The 25888-nt window shown below is 34.3% G+C and overlaps 1 long non-coding RNA gene across 1 annotated transcript in view; it reads left to right on the plus strand.

Annotated features, from left to right (window-relative positions):
• LOC103349591 (uncharacterized) overlaps nt 1-25888 on the plus strand; it is a 174339-nt gene that overhangs the window by 33571 nt on the left and 114880 nt on the right. The window lies entirely within an intron of this gene.

Below are 25888 nucleotides of genomic sequence, written 5' to 3' on the forward strand. Positions count from 1 at the left end.
AATTTTATTGGCTTTATAGTTGCTTTTTCTGACTTTGTAACTTTGTTTCTGTATCCAACTAAATCTTCTGAGCACAAGCTGTTAATATCTAATTTTATATTTATGAGCTCTTGAGGATATAGTAAAAGTAATGCAAGCTGATGCTAAGTTCATATTCTGACATTAAAAATTTTATTTCAAACTTTTGGAAATGCTGTATTAAGAGATCTTTGCTGATGATGTTAATCATGGAAAATTCAGAAACTGTCCTTGTCTGTCTGCAAGTTAAAGTTAACTAGACGTGTCTGTTTCTATACTACCTTATCTTTCATTAGTCTACATTTTGAAGAGGAAATCAACATACTCCAAACCAAGGGACATGCAAGTCAAAAGGCATTGAAGTTTGTCTGAGTACTGTATACTGGAATCCATCATTCAGTGTACATAATGAACTACTTACCTAGAATTTTAAAGTTTGGTAATATTTAATTTGCTGAGGGAACCATAAGCGTTTATGTAGAGAAAACGCTTTATGTAGAGAAAACCAAACAAAGAAATGCTGTTAGAACTCTAGTGAGTAGGCTCCAACAGAATACCTATTTCCATGGAACAGCACAGACAAGTTGTCTTAGAGTATTTATGTCATGTTCTCTCTGGGAAGCAGATTTTGGTAGGCTTCTTTGATATCCATACATAGAAAGAGTCTTCAAAATGTTCATGAAAAATGTGTGTTATGAAAAAAGTATGCATGTATTTCAAAATTTTGCACCAAAATAAACTTCTTTGAATTTCATCTTTTTTTCACAAGTTGTATCAAAACATGAGAGTTAGGACTCTGATGTCCTCAACCAGTATGAATATTTTCCCTTAATTCATATACTTTTTAGAAAATGGAACTGGCTTTCTGAAGTGTGGGAATGAGGAGTGAGAGCATATATATTACAAATTGGTTCACTTAGCAGTGGCTCATGTCTCCCATGTTCATATTGTGATTGTTGCAAATAGAATAACTCAACACTATATTCATAAATTATGGTAAGAGCTATAAATAGATCAATCTGAAGTCTGCATTTAGGAAAATTAGCCTTCAGTAAGTAACTACTCTCTGCCATGAAGTATGCAGTATTAATGACTATAACTGTTTTAAAACCTCTAACAAAAATCTTTAAGGTTCATTTTTTAATAAAGTGTTTTACCAAGAAATATTTGATTATAGAAAAGGTAGCCAGCACTTACATAAAGTTGAGAAATGTTTAGCTCTTTAAAAAAAAAATAGATGGCAGTATAAATACTAATGATTATGTAAAATAAAATAATGAAGGCTCTAAGCAATTTGAGAGTTTCATATGAAAGTCATAACTGCTCAGGAATAAAAAAAAACTTGGACATGATTAAAGAATTCGATCAAAGATTTTGAGAGAAAAACTGATGCTTATTTGAGCAAATCTTTCTTGAAAGTGCTCTTTCAAGTTAGCTGTTGTGTCTTGACAACCATTTTTTGGCGGTTGCCTGCATTTAGGTTGGAAGACATATTCATGCTCAGTAATCACTACAAAGTGTGCAATTTGGAAATACATTGGTCATGACCTAAATAAATACCACCCAGAAAATTTCCACAATTATACATTAGATATTCAGCTCTGAAACTCAGGATTTGGTTGATGATTCCCCGACACTGAATGCAGCAGCAGCAGGGCAGATTCCCTCTTTCTGGAGAGATCTGCATGTGTACCTGTCGGCCATATTTTCTTTGATCAGACACTGTTGCTAGGGAAACCACCTCCTTTGTACAGGCTCAGGGTAGCTGCTTCTTTTTGGAAACGAACTCTGGGCTGGTTGCCAGAGTTTTAATTCCCAAATTCAGGACTCTACTGTAGCTTATTTAACTGTTTCATTGGCCTGATAAAATACAGAGCACAAAAGCATTTTAATTTTTTATCTTCAAGGCAAAGCAGAAGCAATCATATGAGTAAAATATAGAAATACTCTTTTGCAAGGATATATGCTGTGTTGATAGGAAATAAATTTTTTTAATAATAAAAGTGCAGAGAAACATTATTGACTTGCTACAAACATTCAGAAGGTTTATTATTTAAGTCTAGCATACTTCTAAGTCAATGCAGGGGAAAAATCAATTCACACTAATAAAAGGCAATGGATTTTTAATACATTCCTTACTGTTTCCCACTGAAACACATAATGTACTATTATTGCAGAAGAAAAAAATAAAAGCTTCCTTGCCAAGTCTTCTTAGAATAATTCAAACTAACCATATTCCATAATTATTTGAATTTCTCCTCTCTTCCCTTCGTTTTTCCCACTCTCATTAGACTTCAAGATTGAGAAGGGTCTTCATAGTCCTTTCAGTGTATCTTCTGACACTAATACTCATTAATTTAGGAAATTATTCCTTCCAGTTTAGAGCTGTAATTATTAAAAATTCTTCATATTTTGACAAAGTCTGGATATCATATCCATCTCTTTGTTCTACATCTGCCTTTTGATATCAGGAAGAAAAAAATCTACCTTTGTACTACAGCTCCTCAATAAATCAAAATCAGATGTCATGGCTCCTTAAGTGTAGTGCCATGAAGATGTTCCTTTCTTTTTTAAAGATTCATTTATTTGAAAGGCAGAGAGACAGAAAGGTGGACACAGAAGAGATACAGAGAGAGAGAGAGGGAAAGGGAGAGGGAGAAGGAGAGAGAGAGAGAGAGAGAAAAACAGAGATACTTTTCATTCAGGTTCAACCCCCCAGTGTCTGCAAAAACCAGAGCTGTGCCAGGCGGAAGCTGGGAGTCAAGCACTGCATCCTGGTCTCCAACACACTTGGCAAGGTCCCAAGTACTTGAACTATGTTCTACAGCCTTCCTAGAGCCTGTTAGCAGGAAGCTGGATTGGAAGTGGAGAAAGCGACACTCAAGCTGGCACTTGCATCTGGGATGCTGGTGTAGCAAGCAGCTGCTTACTCCACTGGGTCACAACACTGGCCCCTAGCATGTACCTTCAAAAGATCCACTGGGGCAGTGTACCTGTTTGGCCATTCCAATGACTGCACCTTTGGATTTAGGAGATCCTTCCTTTTGGCTCTTTCCCCCTAATAACTAAACACAGCTGAAGGCCTAGAACAAAGACATCCTTGCCCTATGAGAGAGCCATCTAACAGTCAACTTTTGGCTGGAGGGCTTTCCATATTTCTAGTCAAGCCATTTTTAGAACTATGCTATGATCTGAGCTCCTCCTGTGCAATTCTTCCTTTCTTCTCTCCATAGATATCAGGTTGCATCATAGTGGTTTTTATTCCTGCACATATATTTCATCTTTACTGTATATTATTTTGTCTCCATGATATTGCATAACAGTGATTTTCAATATTTTTACTCTTTTTTTAAAAAAAGATTTATTGATTATTTGGAAGGCAGAAGTACAGAGAGAGAAGGAGAAAGAGAGAGAGAAAGATTTTCTGTTTGCCGGTTCATTTCCCAAATGGCCACAACAGCTAGGGCTGGGCCAGGCTGAAGCTGGGAGCCAGGATCTCCTTCTGGGTCTTCCAAGAGGGTACAAGGGCCTGAGCCCTTGGGCCATCTTCCACTGCTTTCCCAGGTACATTAGCAGGGAGCTGGGTTGGAAGTGGAGTAACAAGTATTCTAACCTGTGCGCATATGGGATGCCAGCGTTGCAGGTGGAGGTTTAACCTTCCACACCCAGTGCCAGCACCGCATCACAGCCTTTCTACTTCTCTCAATGTCTTCCTTCTATCCTGGTAAACATTTCACATATCTTTCCAATAAATCTCTTGTATGTCTGATTTTGTTTTGGCAGCTGCTTCTTGGAGCTCAAACTGACCTACCATGTGTTTTCTTCCTCAGTGGAAATGTGCTCAGTTTGCCAATCTTTGCAATACATATGTAGTTATTCGCAGACCTTAATTTTCTAGATGCATTCCAGATTCAACAAAGTTTTTCAGTGAGGCCCTTGTATAGAATAAACGTTTCCCAAGACAGTGTGCACAATAAAGAGCTGTTCCTATTCTCAGTTCTTGCACAAGAGGCCTTCAAAAAGTTCATTAAAAGTGTTTATTATGAAAAAAACTATGCATAGATTTCACATTTTTTTTTGTACAAAATGCCATTGCTTTCTTCACACAATTCAGGATGGTATTACTATTTTGAGCAGTTTTATTGCTGTGTTGATTCATACTGATAGCAAATGGAGAGTTTGGATTTGATGTAGGCAGGGAGATAGCTAGCAAGCAGTAGTTGAGGTTGCCAGTCTGCAGCCTCACTTGTGCTGGATCCCCACCAGTACCTCCCAAATCTCATCACCTTCCCCTTCTGTGCAATGGAACAAGAGGTTTTGCAGCTTAGATTAGGCACTGGCTAAAAATATCCAATATGGCTGCAAGCTGCATCCCCACAATGGCACTTGGCTCATTATAATAGTTATTGGGTTTGACACCCCCTTTCCCATTATGCCCCCAATGCCATGACAATTCCAAGATTTCCAGAAGAGGTCTAGGAAACGGGCAGTACTCTGGCTCCACCCAAGATGTTACCCCTCCAAAGGATGACCAAGAACCTGATTAACTGGAGGTTTTCTTGAGAAAGGCTATGCACTTTCTCTTTATATGCAAAGAAACTTTACTTCTAGACTGAACTTTACAGCCTCTGCTTGAATTTCTCTTGGATCAGAAACAAGAGCCTGGACCCAGATATTCCACAAAAGATTCAGTCAAATAAAATTCAAGAATACTTTTGTTGTCCTACTCAAGTACTTTGGAATTTGAATCACTAAGACTTTTCACATGAACTACTCGAAATAAAATTTCTCCCCTCTAGTTCTGTACAGCCAATTGAAATCTAGGCACAGGGATTTTCATCTGTTTCAACTTTACTTTGTTTGATAAATTCAGACCATGCTGCCATCCAGTATATTAGATATCCCTTGTACTTCCTGCAGCTTTGAAATTCCGTAAGTTTGACAACAATATTTATATCAAAGTTATTGATCAAAACTGACAGCCTCAACTGAGAAGTCTCCTGGAATTTCTCTTTGGATTCAATAAATTGTTACTTTTTGTAAGCATCTTTAATTCAATTACATATCTACACAATTACATTGCCATTCGTATCATATTTCTTCATCTTTAAGAGCACTTCAGATGTGTTATATGAATGGAAATGGCACATCTAAAAGCATTTTTCTTGATCTACATGTAGATTAACTAAAACAAAATATCATCTGATACATTTTTACTTTTGTAAGTACTCAATGTGTGTTCATTTCTTCTCTCCTTGAAAATCCATATTTACACCTATTCTAGAAATGTAAAGGGGATGAGATATTTTGTGAACATGTTTTTTATTAACATAGTTTGCTTTGATACTATTAGCTATGTGAAATGGTTAATAATGTTTCAACTTATTGCATACAAAAAACTTAATTTTAAGATTTTCCTTGTGATTCATTGTCCAAGCTGAGGTTCTTAAAGGTTGGTCATTAGAAACTCATGACAAAAAAGAACAAAAAATTTGAGAAATGAGAGAAAATTCTAGGAGGAAAGAAAATTTCAGTTAGTGTGCTTAAGGCCTACTTAACTCGAATTTCTAAAACTTTTTGATGTCCTTCATTTATTGTTTTTGAAGGAATTTAGAGATTTATAATACAAAATACTTAATGCTCAACAATATTATATTCCCCATTGTTGAATACACAGAACAATTTTTAGGGTTTCTTTTCTCCTTGTTTTCCATCCTTAAGTAATACAAGGCACAGTTCACAAAAATTCAATTATCCAAGCATAAATTTTAAAAATATAATTAAATAGACAGTATATTTATTCTATCATTACCATGAAAAAATTCATTTTGGAAAAAAATATAGTGTTCCCATTCTTTTATGTTTTTCTATATGAATATATCTGAGAAGTCTTCAAAAAGTTTATAGAAAATGCATATTGTGAAAAATATTCATGGATTTCAAAACTTTCACCAAAATAAACTTACCTTAAAATTCCATTTTGCCATGAACTGTTTGAAGTGCCATCATGTATGTAACAAAATTAGCATTAGGTAAGTTTATGGTAAATTAAATGGTCTTTAAAATTTCATCTAATATTTGAAGTGTAGATAAGTTATTATAACTTAAAACACAACTACTGAAACTCTATAAAACTTGAAATATAAGTTTATGTATGTAAGGATGCTTACTGATTGGTTCTTTTAATTTTTAATCTAATAGAGAATGAAGATGGCATACATAGACATAGAAAATTTTAGCTATAGAAGCGATCCCACTTATTATACTAGTTGAATTGGTCACTCAATTTAGGCATTCCCATGATAATATTCTAGGAGATTTTTTTTTTTCTGGAAAAAAAAATAACACCTGGAAGTTAAATTTATTGAACTGCCATATACAACCAACAAAATATTCCATTTTAATTTTACAGGTTGGTGATTCTTTTTTTTTTAAGATATATTTATTTATTTGGAAGGCAGAGTTACAGAGAGGCAGAGGCAGAGAGAGAGAGAGAGAGAGAGTGAGAGGTCTTCCATCCACTGGTTCACTCCCCAGATGGCTGCAACAGCCGAAACTGGGCCCATCTGAAGCCAGAAGCCAGGAGCTTCTTCCAGGTCTCCCATATAGATGCAGGAGCCCATGCACTTGGGCTGCTTTCTACTGCTTTCCCAGGCCATAGCAAAGAGTTGGATTGGAAATGCAGAAGCTGGGACTCGAACCGGCATTCATAAGGGATGCTGGCATTCCAGTCAGTGACTTTACCCGCTATGCCACAGCTCCAGCCCCACTGGTTATTTCTTGACAAATGTACACACTCATGTAACTATCACTGTAATCATGATGTACTCTCATTTTCTCATTTCCATGATCATAAAAAATTCCTTTGTGTCATCCACATCTTCAGGCAACTGCTGATGTACTGTCACAATTAGACAATACATTTTTCTTTTCTACAGTGTACATGAACATAATAATAATATATGTGCTCTTTTGTTCTGGCTTCTTTCACTCAACACACTGTTGGGATTCATCCATGCTTTGTGTGAACTAGAAATTTGCTACTTTTTTTAAATTCTGAGAATTATTCCTTTGATTAAATAGCATAATTTTTATTCACTTCCGTATTTATAGTCATTTGAATTTTTTCCAGTTTTTGATTTTATAAAAATTTGTTTATGATTTTGTGACACGTTTTAATTTTTCCTCATAAGTGTGTGGCAATAGGAGTGCTGAATCATATGACAAATGTATGTCTATCTTTATAAAAATATACTGCATAATTTTCTAATGTTTGCATCATTTCATTACTAATGTGTGAAGGTCAGGAGCTCTGCATCTTCTGTGGTCAGCTTTGATTCCCCCAGACAGGTCTTCTACTGGATCTATAGAGGTATTTCATTGAGGTTTCAAATTTCCTTTCTGCAAGATTTTTATTCTATATTTCCTTCTGTGTACTTTAGCTTTAACTTGCTCATCCATTTTTTTCAATTGAAACCTTAAGTCATTAATTTTAGACATTTCCTAATATAAACATTTATAGCTACAGATGTTTCTCACTCACTGTTTGGTCTCAATTCCAAATATTAAAATGTTTTCATTATCTCAAGCTGAAATTGTTTGTTTTGACTGAGTATTTAAAAGTGTGAGGGTTAATTTCCAAATATTTGGCAACTGTCCCAGGTTTTACTTTTTTTCCTCTCCAGTTGTTTTATTTAGTTCTTAATTTTATCATATCAATAGAACATACTTTGTATAGTTCAATACTTCTAAACTTACTGACAATTGTTTTGTGATCCAGAATGAGGAATAACTTGGTTATATTTTCATTGGTATTTAAACAGGTTGCTTTTTTGCTGTTATGGAATGGACCATTTTAAAGGTATAAATTTTGTCAAGTATGTCAGCAGTGTCCAAATATTCTATATATTTGCTGATTTTGTATCTACTTGTCATTATCAAAGATGGATGTTGAAATACATAAATATAATTTGAATATGTTAACTTTCCATTTTTTGATTTTGTCTTACTTTTTCTAGTTTTTAGCTCTCATTAAATGCATACACATTTAGAATCGCATTTCTTCTTGATGAATTCATCTCTTTCATTGTGGAGGTCCCTTTTTCCTTTAGTTGTAATCTTCTTGTAAGGTCTAGTTTTTAGATATTACAATAGTGATTCAAGCTTTCTTAGATGATCACATAATAAAGCTTTTTAAAATGTTTAACCTATTGGTCACCTTGTACCAAGGTGATATGCAGACGGCACTTACATGCTTGTGACTAGAACGCAACTGATAACTGCTTTTAATTCATTCTGAAAATCTCTGACATTTAGTTGGAAAGCTTAAGCCTTATTGTGATTGTAAGCATAGTAGAGCTGAAGTCCATCATCTTAGTGTTTGATTTCCCTTTGTCCCATGTTTCTTTGTTCCTTTATTCTTCATTCATGAGTATTTTTATTGAGAATTTTCACAGATTTATCCTATTCTGTATTAATAACCATAATATTTTTTTAAAAAGAGATTCATTGATTTATTTGAAAGGCAGACAGACAGACACACACACAGACACGCACATACACAAAGAGAGAGATCTTCCATCTGTTGGTTCACAGTTCACTCTCCAAATGGCTGTAACAGCTGGGACTGGGTCAATTTGAAGCCAGGAGACAGGAACTTTTTCCAGGTCTCCCGCTTGGGTTGTAGGGGCTCAAGCACTTGAACCATCTTCTGTTGCCTTCCCAGATGCATTAGCAGGGAGCTGGATTGGAATCAGAGTACTCAGGACTCAAAACAGCAGTTCACTATGGGATGTTGGTGTTTTAAGTTGGGGCTTAACCTGGCCACAATGCACATGACCATATATTTTTTTTCTCCAATGGTTGATGTATGGCTTGTAATACACATCTTGAAGTTATCTTAGGTATATTTATATAATATGACTCACAATGTATAATATATGAAACTTCTGACAACATATTTCTATTTTTGTCTCCTGGCCTTTATGTTATTGTCATGTATTTTACTTCTGCCTTTGTTATCAATTCCAGAATTAATTATTATTAGTTCTAATTTAAATATTTTTCTTGAAAATATATTTAAAATGAATTATTTGTACACCTGGAGTCATTTAAGCTTTCTGGCAATCTTCTTTTGCTTTTACATATTTGCACTTGAATTTTCAGGTAGTATCATTGCCTTCTGCCTGAAAATTTTTTTGGCATTTCTTATAGTGCTGTTCCCGTGGTGATGAATTCTCACAACTTCATTTTTTATCTGAAAAACACATTTCATCCTCATTTTGAAGGCTATTTTTATTACACATAAACATTTAGGCTAACATGCTTTTTCTTCCTTTAGTGCTTTACAAATGAGCTTTAATTTTATTCCAGCTCACATAGTTGCTGAAAGAAAATTCAAGTCTTTCTTTCTACTCATATGTACATGGGTAACTCTTTCCATCTGAATGATCCTGAGATTTCATCTTTATTACTGGTGTCAATCAGTTTGATTGAATGAGGTTCATTATAATTTTCTTGGTGTTTGTCATCTTTTGAGTTAATTGAATTTATCAAATATGTGGTTTTATATTTTTCACCCATTTAAGAAAAACTTAACCACTAATGGTTCAAGCTTTCTTTTATTCTTTTCTCTCCATCTTCTTCTTCTAGAATTTCAATTTCATAAGTTTTAGCCAATCTGAAATTGTTTGCCAAATTGTTGAGGGTATGCTGCTTAAAATCTTTTTCTCTTTGTGTTTCAATGTTCTAGAAATATTGTTATATATTCAATTCATTGATTGCTCTGTGGTATTCAGACAAAGTCTGCTATTAATGCCATTCTTGCATTTTTCATTCCAGATACATATTTTTAACTGTCAAATTTTTATTTGCTCTATTTTATGATATCCATTCCTCATCATTATATTCATGTTTTCTTTTTAAAGACTTTGGGAAATTTGTAAAAACTATAAGTTCTTATCTATTAATTCCATCTTCCATATAATTTCTGGGTCAGTCTTTATTTACTGTTTTTTCATATGTTTATGTGTCATGCTTTCCACTTCTTGGCGTGTATAGTATTTTATTGGAAGGTACATATTATAAATATTATGCTGTTGAGCACTTGGATGTGGCATTTTTTTTCTAGTGTTAAACTTTGTTTTGGCAGACAATTATGGGTTAGCTTGATCCTTTGAAACTTTGTTTATAAACAGTATTGCAGTACAGCTTTTAGTCTTAAACAAGCTTTAATGTAGGGCTGGTTTATATCTGTTACTATGCTGTGACATTTTTGCAGTCTCTATACAATCCTTGGGATGTTCAATGAAGCACTTCTATAAAGCACAGTTGAAAGGTCACCATCTTGGCCAGCGCCGTGGCTCACTAGGCTAATCCTCCGCCTGCGGCGTCGGCACACCAGGTTCTAGTCCCGGTTGGAGTGCTGGATTCTGTCCTTGTGGCCCAGGTCTTTGGGCCATGCACCCGTATGGGTGACCAGGAGAAGCAGCTGGTTTACGGATCTGTGCGGTGTGCTGGCCACAGCGGCCATTGGAGGATGAACCAACGGTAAAGGAAGACCTTTCTCTCTGTCTCTACCTCTCTCACTGTCCACTCTGCCTGTCAAAAAAAAAAAAAAAAAAGAAAAAAAAAAAAAAAGAAAAAAAAAAAGTTCAGCATTTCCCTGACTGATGTGAGTTCTGCAAATTATTCAACATTATTAAACCTAGTATGTGTATTTTAGTAGTTAGCAAAATTTTTAAGGGAACTCCTAAGTTTAATTCCTCAACTTTTCTGTTTAGCATCCTTATTTCTGTGCATCTCAGCTACTCTAAATACCATCTGTTTCAACCAGGAGACCACCACATTTTGCTTGAACTTCTTCCTATAATGTGGTCTGGAAAATGTGCCATCTAGAAATCAGTGGTGATCAAAGTCTGACTTTACTTCTTTTCTCTCAAAGATCACTGTCCCGTGCTATCTATTTTTCTGATGCTTAAACTTAAACTCAATTCTTTCATATTTCTGTCCAATTTTCCAGTTTTTTTTTTTTGTATAAGAGGGCAAGCAATTCTTCTATGTATGGAGACTAGAAGACTAGAATTAGTTTTTGAACAAGAGATTGCTTTTAACCTCTACTTAAATTTGCATAGCCATAAGTACAACATCTCTTCTTGCAAGATTTTTTCGTCATGTTCTATTTATATTCCAAGCTTGAATTTTCTTCCCAAAACTTGCTCAGAGATTATAGATATATCTTAAGTCTATAAGCTTTAATTACATTGCCCATCTCTTTTTTTTTCTTTCATGTAACAGCTGTTTAAAATTTGCAGACAGAAAGTATTTTCTTCTTCTAAAATGGTTTTCTAAATCCTTCATAATCTAGTATACTTTTTGGATTAACAATATTTTTCTCCAAAAATATATTGTTCAGAATAAAAGTATGTTCTATAAATGGCCTACTAAATTGTGCGTATATAATTGATATTACATTATCAAATGATTAATAATTTTCATTTAATGCACTTTTAGCAATATAACAACATACTATGTAACTTCAATAAAATACCAGTTTTCATCTTTATTTTATTATGAAAGACGTGGTGATAGAATCACAGAATTTGAGGAAGAAAAGACTATTGAGAACAGTTAATGCAACATGTCATTCATCTGATTACAATTCTTCATTACAATCCTATTACTTTCAGCAGAGCTCAAACTCTTAATGTTGCAAACGCAGACTTGTCTACTGTTCCTTGTTCATTACTCATCTCTGGATTTCTGATATTTTGCTCTACTAATCTGCTGTGTATTTCATAAGCAGATTTCTTTCAAAGGTTCTTTTTTTTCATGCTATTCTCTTTGCCTAAAACGCCTTTTTCAATCATGATTTCTTGGCTAAATAATTCATGTCTTGTACCAGTCTTCACAGATACTGATTGCTATGGGAGAACTTCTGCCTTTTTAAAGTACTAAGAAAGGTTCAGATGCTCCTTCTTTTGCACACATAATCTTTTGAGTAACTTTTAGTGCATTTAGCATGTTTTATCATTATTCCCAATGTAAGTGTCTGTCTAGAATACTGATGCTATGGATAAGTATTCTTTTGCTTCTTATCACTAGAATTTAGTAACACAACCAGCATATGTAGCGTAAGAAAATGCTTATTAAGGAGAAATTAGCTTTATAAAATAGAAAACCGAATCCCAGAGGTATTAATTGACTCTCTGAGGTCACAGAAAAAAATTTATCATCAAGATATAGAACCAAAATTTTACATGTTTTTGAAGAGTTAGGTTAATTTTTGAGAATCCCATTTTTACATATTAAACAGAGAATACTCATGTAGATGTGTGTTTTTGCCTGGAAGGGCAACATGCTCTCCAAGAAAGCAGCATTAGGCAAATGTATATGTACTGACTTGGGGAGTGCAGTGTCTGGGAATCATGAGAGGGAGGAAAAAGAGAAAAAGGCAGGAAGTAAAGGAAATAAATATGAGGTGCATTGCTGAACTGGCCGTTGCCTGACATCATGGACACTGACTGATTTGACAGGAGTGCAGTTGGGGAGGCTGCCTAATCTGCTGGTTTCGTGACTGTCCTCCAGGGGAGAGGAAGCAGACACTTGGTCTGCAGTTTGTCTCTTTTCAGTCTGAAATTGGTTCCATGGGGATTAATTTTCTCTGCTTCTAGATTGAACAAGACTGTCAGCTGAGTTCCAGAATGTCACAGACATCAAGAACTTGTTTCAGTGTGCTTCAGATGCACCATCTCAACTCGTAAAATAGTCTGTTAGGAAGTTCTTAACTGCCCTAATAGATTTGACATAATATAGTTTTCTTACTAAATGTAAGATTGGTGTTTGCATTCCTCCCCTGAACATTCTGAGTACTAGAACGCAGGAAAGAAGATAATTTGCATTTGTAAAACAGAAAAATGGAAAGGAGGAGATATAATAAATTATTTCCCCCCATTTTTTCCTTTATTTTCTAAATAATAAATATCGAATTAAAAATATTTTTTTTGTGCAAGTATTGTTGTCTCTGAAACATCTCTAAGGAGCACTTTTAATCATTCTTCTTTGTTATTTTCAGATTTTATTATGTTATTGAATTTGATAATTATCATTCATCAGTTTCTACTACTCAAAGAGATGATATATTAAACATATTTTGTAGTAGATTACTACATGGCCCCAGACTAAAATAACACATCAAAGCAACGTGTAGTCAGGGCTTTTTGATTCTCTTAGCAACTCTCCAGAGGTAAACAAGGTTGAAAGTTTGGTGTATATTCTTCCAGATTTAGATTCTTAGTGGTGAAGGCTGACGGAGTTACCCTCAGAGCAGTCTACTGAGGACCACAACATCCCACATACACCTACAGAGATGCTAATTTAGTTCTCTGTCATGAGCCTCTTAAGTTTGCTTTCACTCGTATTTTCTGTCTTTCATTTACTTCTCTCTTTCCTTCTTTCCTTTTTTCCTTTCATTCTTGTAATTACAAGCACTTCTGTGGTAATTATTCTGTCTATGTAATATTGAGTAAATTTATGTGTAATTGCTAAAGTGGAATTGCTAGTTCAAAGGGAAGGGATGGTAGGTGTTTTGAAATATGCTGTGCCAACTTATTGTCTTTAAATGACTCAGAATGCCTTGGACCCACACATACTCAAGTGAGGAATTATTTTGATTTTGTCAACCTTATTTGTATTATCTGATTGTTATTTAAGATTTGACACCTTATGATTTCTTTATTGGCCAATTTTGTGAATTTCTTTTTGTATGTCTTTTTTTGCTTTTTTTGGCAAAGTGTGTAATGTATTTGTCCCTGTCTTTTCCCATTTTAATATATAGGACTCTTAATTTTTTTCAATAATTTGAAGAATTTTCAAAATATTTTACACAGTAACCTGTTGTCTATAAAATTAATTAAAAATTTCTTCCAACATTTTTCAATTTGCTTACGTTGCTTTACAATTTGCTTATGGAGTTGTTTGCTTTAGAATACCTATATTATTAAATTATTAATGATAGGTCTTTTCTTTCTATGAGTTTTCATTATTATAAAGGTGTTTTTCAGTCTAATGTTATAAAATATACATTTTGTTATTACATTTAAATTTTTTTTTTTTTTTTTTTTTTTTTTTTTGGACAGGCAGAGTGGACAGTGAGAGAGAGAGACAGAGAGAGAAAGGTCTTCCTTTGCCGTTGGTTCACCCTCCAATGGCCGCCGCTGCAGCCGGCGCACCGCGCTGATCCGATGGCAGGAGCCAGGATCCAGGTGCTTTTCCTGGTCTCCCATGGGGTGCAGGGCCCAAGCACCTGGGCCATCCTCCACTGCACTCCCTGGCCATAGCAGAGAGCTGGCTTGGAAGAGGGGCAACCGGGACAGAATCTGGCGCCCTGACCGGGACTAGAACCCGGTGTGCCGGCGCCGCAAGGTGGAGGATTAGCCTATTGAGCCACGGCGCCGGCTCTACATTTAAATTTTGAATTTGTCTTGGTTTTCTATTTAATTATAGCAAGAGTTTGTGTAATAATTTATAAAAAGGTAGTTATTCTAATTTCAGTACACGTATTAGCTCATCTACTTTTTACTCATAGACTGAAAATAAAATCTCGACCATGTACTAGATTTTCATTTATCTTTGCTCATGTCTTTGGGTTTTCATTTTGACTATTAATCTGAGCTCGTTCCAATGTGTCATCACTGTATGATTTTTTTAAACTTTTATTTAACGAATATAAATTTCCAAAGTACAGCTTATGGACTACAATGGTTTCTCCCCACCATAACTTCCCTCCCACCCGCAACCCTCCCCTCTCCCACTCCCTCTCCCCTTCCATTCACATCAAGATTCATTTTCAATTCTCTTTATATACAGAAGATCAATTTAGCACATATTAAGTAAAGCTTTCAACAGTTTGCACCCACACAGAAACACAAAGTGTAAAGTACTGTTTGAGTACTAGTTATAGCATTAAATCACAATGTACAGCACATTAAGGACAAAGATCCTACATGAGGAGTAAGTGCACAGTGACTCCTGTTGTTGACTTAACAAATTGACACTCTTGTTTATGGCGTCAGTAATCACCCTAGGCTCTTGTCATGAGTTGCCAAGGCTATTGAGGCCTTTTGAGTTCGCTGACTCTGATCATATTTAGACATGGTAATAGTCAAAGTGGAAATTCTTTTATTATTGTGATTTTATAGTATTTTCATTCACTTACCCAGCAATTTATTGGTATATAGCATGGGGAAAGAAAGATAAAATCTTTGCCTCTATGAAACTTAGTGGAGAAAAGACACCACAGCAAGCAGATGAAGAAAACAAAGTTATGAATATGGTATGTTTCATAAATAAAATATGATGGAGTTTCACAAGACAGATTTAGACAGGGTACTCTTGGAAGGAGCCAGCTGATTAAAAGCCCTATACCATATGCAACTTCAATTCCTCTTTGTCATGTAACTAGACAGATTCACAGGTGCTAGGGACATGGACATGGCCATATTGGGAGGCTCATCATTCTGTCACCCCACAGAATGGGACAAGATTTCAGCAAATGTATAAGGTGCTCTGGAGTAAGCTCTGGAGTAAGCTGGGTATCTTTAAAATAGTTTTTTGCATTTGATAGATCTGTCCATTTATTTGATTTGCTTCTGGGTTGTGAAATTGAAACTTTGTTTTAACATGAAAATTTGTATTTCATGTGATGGCTAACCTTAGATAGTATATAGAATTTAAAAACTATTTCTAATGTGATATAACTGGTTATTTTTAGTTACATTAGTGTTATTGATGTTTATTTTTTAAAAAGCCTAACAATCTTGTAATGTTTTGGCTTTCCGGTTAGGTAATTTCTATTCTTTCATTCCAATGTTTAGATATATAATTTCCTTTCCTTAAAATTGCAATGACAAGAGTTTTAAGGACAGAAATAATAAGTATAGATATTGATTGGTAATGAGTGCTTAATTTTATGAGATGCCTTCTTTTAGCACTTATCATTGTTCCCCATTAGTGTGGAGGGCAATGGATTATGTAAATAGATTTCCTCAGTTTTTAACTATTTTTACATTCCTAGAATAAACGAACCTGACTCTTTTATTGATATAATATTCTTTTACTTATGTTGGTATTTATGAACTAGAAACCTATGTTTGGACTATCAATAAATAATCTAGATATATCAGTGATACTGATTAATCATAACTTTATTCCAGCTTACTCTTTAGATACTAGAGTTATAGTAACTTTATAAGATGTTTTTGAAGGGTCCTTTTTAATGCTCTGGAGCAAAATAAAAACTTGAACTTTTGCTTAGACTTAACTATAAGATTTTATGGATTTGGTGACTTGCTTATTGGCTAGTTATTCTTTGTTAAGTTGATCGATTATATTTTCCCATAATATATTTGTTCTTCTAAATTTATTGGTATACTGTTATGATTTATTCTTGTATAACATTTAAACTCTTAAATTTTGTCTCTACAGATACTTTTTTCCCATTCCAGTTTTTTATGCTTGGGAATGTTTGCAAGAAATTTACCATTTTATTAATATTTTGAAACACAACTTTCTTTTTATAAGTTGTACTTGTTTACAATATTAATTCCTATTTTACTTTTTGGTTAATTTCAGCTAACTTGCTTTGAGAGAAGATAGACTGCAGAACACAAATGTATTCATAATTTTAAGCAGAAGAGGGGGTCACATTCTGTTGATTGAGAAAGAAAAAAGGTCCATATTCTTACATTTCACTCCTTATATTGAATGGTTAAAATTTCAGTAATTAAGTTTTTAAAATTTTGTCTCCTTTTTTCATTTGTTTCTCAAAATATTTTGCTTTTGATTTATGAATGACATGTGTTCTTAATTTCTACTGAGAATACTAACATTATCTCTTATTAATCTTATATTAACCCTGCTCCATTTTAGTAAGGGCACTTACTGTCTTTGCACTTCTTTTCAGGCTATTGAGTGTTCCCCAATGTCACAATATCTAAAAATAAAGCCAATGTTTAGAATGATCGCAATTGATGTAAACTTCATCAATGAAGCACTGAACAAAGAGTAGGTGTAGACTTGTCAAGAGGTGTATGTTTGTATTTTTACCTTCATCTCTCCACTACAAAATCAGCTTGCCCTGCAGCAGCCAAACATTTTGGCCATACCAACATTTTTTGTTTGCCTTTCTTTGGTTTGTTTTTATTTTCTTTACTATGGAAAAGTGAAATACTAATATTTTGAGACTTTTTTTCTTGGCTCTGTAAGAGTTGTCAAACTTCTTTGGCTGGCTCTCCAGTCTCTACTTTTTAAACCAACCAAATTTTAGTCTTTTGATGGGGGAATGTTAGCGTTGTCTGTTACTGGCATGAATTTTAGTTGCCAGTAGTAAGTGTGTAGGGGAAGATTTACAAGATAAATTACAGTTTCTGAGGATTTTATTGCTGTACTGAGTCAATTTATCCTATATGTGTGTTGGGGCTGGAGAATGACTTATCTTTTCTCTTGTCTTTTCTAGAACCAATAATCAAAATCTGCTTTGGCAAAACTCCAACTTTTCTGAGTGATTAAACCAAATTTAAACATGATGTTAATGCCACAGTTAATTGCTTTTTGTGTCTAGGAGTGAAATGATTCTTAAATTTATGCTTCAATCTCCCAAAAGACCTATTTGTAATTCTCTTTATCAAATCTGAAATTTGGATTATTTTGTTAAGAAAATATTACTTCTAATCTTTAGAAAATCTTTTCTCTGCTTGAGTTTAGGAATGAGTCATAGTCACCCATCATCATCAAAGAAATCTTTAATTTCTTTGTCCATTGATCATACATGTTTCTGTATAACGTTTTTCTTTCTCTTCATTTTTCTTACATGCAATTTTTTGTTGGTGACTAATGCAGTATTCAGGTAAGAGAAATATATCTAGATTAACATGTTATCATGAAATTGGAACTTAGAGTTCAATTCATTTAATAATTAGTTGTATTTCTCCACATGTGTTCCTTCTTCCAATCACTCCTTCCTGGGGTAATGTAAACTCACATTTTAGACTTAATGTAAGTTATAGAGTTAATGTCAAGTATGTCCATGGTATTTGAGTTAACATTGATGACAAACAATTTGTCAAGCATCTTATTGAAATGTATGGAGATAATGGTCCTGTTTGTTATGAAAGTTTTTTTTTCCTTCCCCTCTCTAGAAAAGGAATTATATGCTAATGTGTAAATACTTTCCAAATTTTTCACAGGTATGCAGCCCTTCCTTGGAAGATTCAGAACTTAGAATCCAACTCTTCTAAAACTTGGTATAGATTTCTTCTATTGTTCAACTTCTGTGGCTATTGGATAGTGTTTTGGCCTAATCTGCATTCAGATAGGTAAGGTATTATTTAGCCATATTTTGCAGGTGTGGCAAGTGAGGCTCACGAAATTTAAATAATTCTTAAGATACCTGGTAAGACAATAATAGAATCCAAATCATCTCTTTTGATATAGTTGGGCTTCTTCTACATGGAATTACCTTTAAATTCAGAGCAAAAGACAAATTAGTCAACAGAAGTTTTAGCAAGTGTCTAATTTGTGCAGTTTATCCATTTGGCCAGGAAGGATTGCAGAAGTACAGATGTCAAAATTCTGATGAGTTTTCAATTATCTGGTTGAAGAAAGAAGGAAGGAAGTTATCAAAATACTCCATTATTGTATTCTTGACAAAGAAAATAACCATTATAAACAAAGAGAACAAAAATAGAAAATACACAGTAAACTCTGGATTTTATTGCCAGGGTAGCATCTTATGATGATATAGAACAGGAGTTGGCTCGGGTTTGTTTACTTACATAAGATTTCTGGAGCATTCCTGGAGATGATTTGATCTCTCTAGAAATGATTGCCTGTCTCTTGTCATTGTGGATGCCTCCCGGACTCCTGATGATTCCTTGGCTCCAGTTCATCACTCATTTGGCATCTGCCCCACTTGGCTCTGGAATTCCTTGACCCCTGGCTGCCCTGCCCACCCCTGTGACCTGGGTGTTTACCAGGAGCAGAACCTGCTGCTTACTCTCTGCTTTTTAGTACTGATTCTGCAGATTCCTGATCTAAATTCTGCACAGCCTGGCAGTAAGTGCCAGTGGGGACATATGTAGGCAAAGCAAATGGAGGGTTATGTAACTGCCCAAACGACTCTTGCCAAATTCATTTCAGGCAGAAGTATTCATTTTGATGTGAGTTAGGTGGATTGAAAATGCATTTTTAATCAGTTTTTTTTTTATTTAGTAGGGAATTCTAGTTCTGTACTTCTAAACATGCAATTACTACCCAAAGCATTGAATATAGAATAAGAGAGGGAAGAGATGTACAATTTGGGACATGCTCAAGCTGACTTGCCCCAAATGGTAGAGTTAGAAACATACCAGGGGACTCCAATTTAATCCCATCAAGGTGGCATGTACCAATGCCATCTCACTAGTCCCCAGTGATCAATTTCTGCTCACAATTGATCATAATGAAAGGACTAAGAGTCAAAGGGAGCACATAAACAAGTCTAGTACCTGCTAATACTAACCGATAGAATAAATAAAGGGGAGAGTGATCCAACATGGGAAGCGAGATACTCAGCAGACTCATAGAATGGTGGATGTCCTAAACAGCACTCTGGCCTCAGAATCAGCCCTTAAGGCATGCGGATCCGGCTGAAAAGCCCATGAGAGTATTTCAGGCATGGAAAGCCAAGACACTCTGGCAAAAAAACAAAAAACAAAACAAAACAAAAAACCCTAAATGAAAGATCTCTGTAAGTGAGATCCCAGTGGAAAGAACAGGTCTTCAAAGAAGGAGGTACCTTTCTCTGAAGGGAGGAGAGAACCTCCACTTTGACTATGACCTTGTCTAAACAAGATAAGAGTCGGAGAACTCAAGGGGCTTCCATAGCCTTGGAAACTCATGACTGGTGCATAGGGAGATTACTGATGCCATAAACAGGAGTGTCAATTTGTAAAGTCAACAACAGGAGTCACTGTGCACTTACTCCTCATGTAGGATCTCTGTCCTTAATGTGCTGTACATTGAGATTTAATGCTATAACGAGTACTCAAACAGTATTTTTTACTTTGTGTTTCTATGTGGGTGCAAACTGTTGAAATCTTTACTTAATGCATACTAAACTGATCTTCTGTTAAAAAAAAAAGAAGAATTTAGCAATTCCCAACTTGACTCTCGCTGGGATTAAACATGACAATAGGTCTGATCTGATTTCATCATCATTTAAAAAATCATCTATTATTTTTCACTTTATGTTTCTGTGTGGGAGCAAACTGTTGAAATCTTTACTTAATGTATGCTAAACTGATCTTCTGTATATAAAGAGAATTGAAAATGAATCCTCATGTGAATGGAAGGGGAGAGGGAATGGGAAAGGGGAGGGTTGCAGGTGGGAGGGACGTTATGTGGGGGAAGCCATTGTAATCCATAAGCCATACTTTGGAAATTTATATTCATTAAATAAAAGTTAAAAAAAAGAAAGAAAATTAAAATATAATCTATAAGGCAGGTGAAAAAAATAGCATGTCATAAATGGTATTATTCTGGATATAAGACGATCCACTACATTGAGAAAGGTCTCAAAATCTAAAACTTCCCTGTTGTATTTCGATGGCTCAGGCCAGTGAATAATGGACATTATAGCTCCATATACTTGACACCTCTGGTTTAGAATTAGGCCTCTTTTCTCTCTCCCCTCCACACGTTGTTTATCCTTTTCCCTCTTTCTTTCTGTCTCTGTCTTAATCAAGGTGAATATATCCATTTTATATTGTAGTTAGAAGGACCTTGTTTTTCAAATAGATGTATTTACAATCAATGTGTTTAGGAAAATCTTATGCAAAGTGAGATTTCTGAAAATGAGATTATTGTGTTATTGCTTCTGAAAGGTTCTTCTTGAGCAATGCTATAGAGGAAAATATCATATTTTTCCAATGAAGACTCTTCATCTATTACAAGGGTCAATTCGCCATCAAAAACAAATGTAGAATAATTCCAGCTTTGTTAGTGCTCCTGTGGTTCTTCATCTTTATTTGTACTTTGAAAATTTTTAAGAAATTAGGCCTTTACAGGTGTCCAGTGACATTTCATGATGGTTTCAACTTGAATTCTCTCATCCTGCTAATGTTGATTACCTTTTCCTTATTTTTATTTTCCATTTGCATATTTTCTCTGGTATTTATTCAAATATTTTGCTGAAGTCTTATTGGTTTGTCTTCTTATTGTTCCAATAAATAATCTGGATAAACAGCTTTTTTCAGATTTGTAATTTGAAAACATTTATTTTTTAGTCCGTGGCTTACCTTTTAATTTTCTTAATTGTCTACTTCAAAGACCAGGAATTTTATATTTATTGACTCCACTTAATAAATTTTTATAGTTTATTCTTTTCCTTTTCTATGTAAGAAGTGTTTGCCCATCTTAAAGTCATAAAGATTGCTTTCTATCTTCTGTAAGTTTTATGTTTCAGAATTAAGTCTGTGAAATATTTCACACTTTAGACATGGAAGTTTTGTATGTCTTTAGCATCTGATCCAGCAATCTCACTTCTAGTTATTTACTCTAAAGTAATACATATATGTTTGTGTATCAAGCCTTATTCATGGATTTTTGTAGTACTTTCGTTCATAAAAATTGGTAACATCCTTAACATCCATTAGCTGATGAATACATAAGCAAATTGTAGTATATTCATATAGTACAAGCAAAGAAAAAATACTAATACACATATAACATGGATGCTGTTCAAAATTAGTGGAAATAAAAATGTTAATGTAAAGAAAAGATAGATAGGCACACAACTACATGAAGTAGTACATCATTTATATGACACTTTAGAAAAAAATCGAAAACAGAATTATGTTACTAAAGGCTAAATGTGGGGTAAAGAGGTTGGTTATAAAATGGTACAAAGGAACTTTGTGAGGAATGAAGATGATCTATATTTCCATTTCATTGGCAATTATGCAGCTCTATGTTCTGAAAAACTCATTGAGCTGTGTATCTAAAATATGATACATTTTTTATATGTAAATTATATCTGTAAACGTTTCAATAAATAAATTTCCTTTTTTTCAAGTATCACAATGTTTACAGACACAAATACATAAAATCAGGACATGAACTTGATTGGATAAATTAGATAGACTTAATTTCAATACTGTAAGAGGGGCCAATTCAATCTCATCATCTCTCATCACAATAAATACATCTCTTTTGAAGCTTCTATGAAATTCCTTTCAAAGACATATTTTTGAATTTGTTTATAATTCCCTTCATATTTTCTTCATTATGAATCAATTAAATTTTCACATGAGATGAGAGATTCCAGCAACCACAGAGGACTAATAGGTTATTATTAAAGTTTTCTCCATTCTTATTAAAAACAGCACCTTATGTAAGTGTTTCAGGCTAGAAAATTCAGATACATGTTAGTCTTTTTCTTTTTTATTACTCCTAATAAATTATATATTCAATCTCTGTTGCCTTTACGGCCTTTTATTAAATGTAATTTTCTTTTTCTTTTCCTCTAAATGTCCTTGTCTTGGCATTCAATCACTTTGATTTGAGTCGATGCATTTGGCCTTTATTCCTTTTCTTATTCCTAGACTCTAAGTCTTCCAACACATACTGAATATGATAAACCAATACATCTTAAAGTATAGGTTTCATCAAATTGCCTAGTATGTCATCATGAGTTCTTCAATTTGCCTTTAAATGTTTTAGGGTAGTGTTACCTGAAATGTCTAAGGCATTCTTCAAATTGAAGCACAAATACACTGAACAGCAAAGCAAAAATTTGTGAAAGCACAAATCTCTCTGGTTAGTTAAATAAAGGCTCATACAGATTAAGGGATCACTGCAATTGTGACATTTAACTCTATTTTAAAAGGCAGAGTGTCAAACTTTGTTTATACATACAGCATAAAAAAAGTGAAAATCTGACAATAGGCAGTTTTATAAGCCATTAAAATTTAATTTTTATAATGTGAAACAAGATAGTTTTACAAGTCTCAGGCTTCCTATAAAGAAAACATGTATAAAACACAAAATATGTAAAATAAGAGCTTCAGGTATTTGGTATAGCAACATAAAATGGACTAACATACACATGAGTTCAAAGTAAAAGAATGGAAAATATTCTCTATAAATGACAGCCTAAAGAAAGCAGGAGTGGCTAAACTTACATCAAACAAAATATATTTTAACTCTAAAGAGTTACAGAAAACAGTTCATTATGTCGTGATAAAAGGACCAATGTAACAGAAAACTATAACAATTATAACTTTGTAAGCACTCAAGATCAGAGCACCTAAATATGAGAAGCAAATGCTAACAAATCAGAAGACAGAAATTTAAAACAATGCAATAAGAGTAGTGTACTCCAATATCTTATGTTCAATAATGGATAAAACATCCAGACAGGAAATCAATAAACAGCCAGCTGACAACAATGGAATGAAACCAAGAATCATTGTTGATAGCAAGAAAACAGGAGAATTCACAAATATATGAAAGTCAACACACTCTTGAGCAACCATTGAATCAAAAAAGAAATTAAAAAGTGAGTTCAAAACATTAGCTTGCTACAAAAACAAAATTACAATATACCAAAACCTATGGATGCAAGAAAAACAGCACTAAGAGGGAAGTTCATAATGATAAGTTCCTATATTAAAAACAAGAATTTTTCAATATTAAAAAAGAAGGGGTCGGCGCTGTGGTGTAGTGGACTCAGCCTCTGCCTGCAGCACCAGCATCTCATATGGATTCCAGTTCACATTCCGGCTGCTCCTCTTCCCATCCCGCTTTTTGCTAATGGTCTGAGACGGCAGTGGAGTGTGACTCAAGTTTTTAATTCTTTTGTCTACTAACCCTAGGAAATGTATCATTGCTGTATTCATCTCCATGTATTTTCATTTTCACGATGGGTCATATTTTCCTACTTCCTTGGAACCATTCTTTGTAGTCTGTGATGTCAGACACTGTGATTTTCTTAGTTGAATGCTGTTTGTTAGTATGCCTGAGCAACATTTTCTCTACTGCTAACCTTCCTTATTAATGAGTAATGACCCCTATGTCCATAAAGCCTGTGTCAATCTAAATAACAAACAAGGGACTTGCAAATCAGGCTATGACAAGTTTTAGGTATAACTGAAGAGGACGAGGTAAGGGGAAGGAAAGCTGTTAAAGGCAAAGAGGGGAGGTTCCTGTAAGCTGCTCTGAACCAAAGTTCAAGAGTTCAGAAGCTCATTGCAGGAACTGGCATGAGCCCATTGGTAGAGAAAAGTCTCGCTAGGCAAACATCTTGTCTGAACTTCCACAGCCTAGAATTTCTTGTGATAAACATTGTTATAGTAATACGTGCAGAGGTGCAGCATGAGCAAGGAATGAAAGGAAAATAGGTATGAAATGAATATAGGACATATAGGACTTTCTTGGGGGATTTTAGGAAGTCCTTGTGTTAGTTCTTATCTCAAACTTGCAAGCACACTCTCTTCCCTCTTCTTTCATAACCTTTATACTTTGCCTGGGTCTGACAAAAGTAGCATGATCTTGGTATTAGAAACATTCATACTTAACTTTTGCATGTTAGATTTTCCATCTAGGTTTTTGGGAACAGGAATTCTTCATATTTTGTGAGCTATGAGAATGATTTATCCCTAACTTTTTTTGTGCATTTTTTTCTCTTTGGTTGTTTTGTCACCAAATATATTGATTAGGTGAAGTCTCAAGAGGGATTCTCTGCAGTATCTCTAGCTCTCTCTGTGCAGTGCCCTTATTTATAATAGGCATCCCTGAGAATCCCATTTGTCTCAGCATTGCTGAACTTCCAGATACAACTTCTCAACTCATCCTCACCTTCACGCTCCATCTGAGTCATTCTCTGTGTTGGGTCCTGAATACTGTTTGGTTAGTAAACTAGGAAACTGTGCAGCTCACTTTATTGTCTTTAGGTATCACCATCTTCATGACCTGATGTTTTATATGTGAAAGCCATTGTTTCTCAATCCATTTTGGCCCTGTCAGGTACACGAGTAAAATCATTCACTGCGCCTGCTGCAGGGCTGGGAGTGGATGTCAGCTTCTTGAGAGAACCTTGATGACCGGCCTAACATTTCCTTTCCCACCAAGCAGTGCCTATAACAGGATTTAATAGCCTGTCTTTTATGTGGAAGGTGATGTCTGGAGGCAGGAGAAAGGATGATATGACAGAAAAAATGTCCATAAACAATGTTTTGTCGAAGTATTCCTCTTGCTAGTCAAAGAAGCAAACTTCATCAACATTTTGTGAACTCATGTATATTAATGTGAGCATCTAAAAATTTTCAGCTAAAATGTACTTAAATATTAGTAACATACCAACTTTATTTTATATTGATATTTCATTTATTAATCTTCAAATATGAATATCTAAGACTCTACTTGATCAGTAAACTTTAATGCTTAACAACATCTCATTATATTCTTGGTAAACTCAATATATATTTAATGATTAGACTAAAGGAAGTCTTACAGAATAATGCAATATATATTTAATATAGTTGAACCTTGTTTTAATGTGTATTGTATTGAAATCCTCCCCCAAAATTAAAAACAAAATTCCCTCATTCAAAAATAATTTTTGGAAATCTCAATTTAAACTTTTGTCTTGGTAGATTTAAGTTTTTTATATGTTTAATATTTTTGTAAATCTTTCAGAATTTCAGGTTTAAATTATGAAAGTAAAACAATTACTTATTGGATATTTAAAAATTAAATTATACACTTATCTGTTGCTGCAATAATGAAAAGCCTCTTAAAAGTTAAATAAAATTAAAATATAAAATACAGGAAGATT

The sequence above is a fragment of the Oryctolagus cuniculus genome, chromosome 14 (genome assembly GCF_964237555.1).
Source record: "Oryctolagus cuniculus chromosome 14, mOryCun1.1, whole genome shotgun sequence".
Taxonomy (NCBI): Eukaryota; Metazoa; Chordata; class Mammalia; order Lagomorpha; family Leporidae; genus Oryctolagus; species Oryctolagus cuniculus.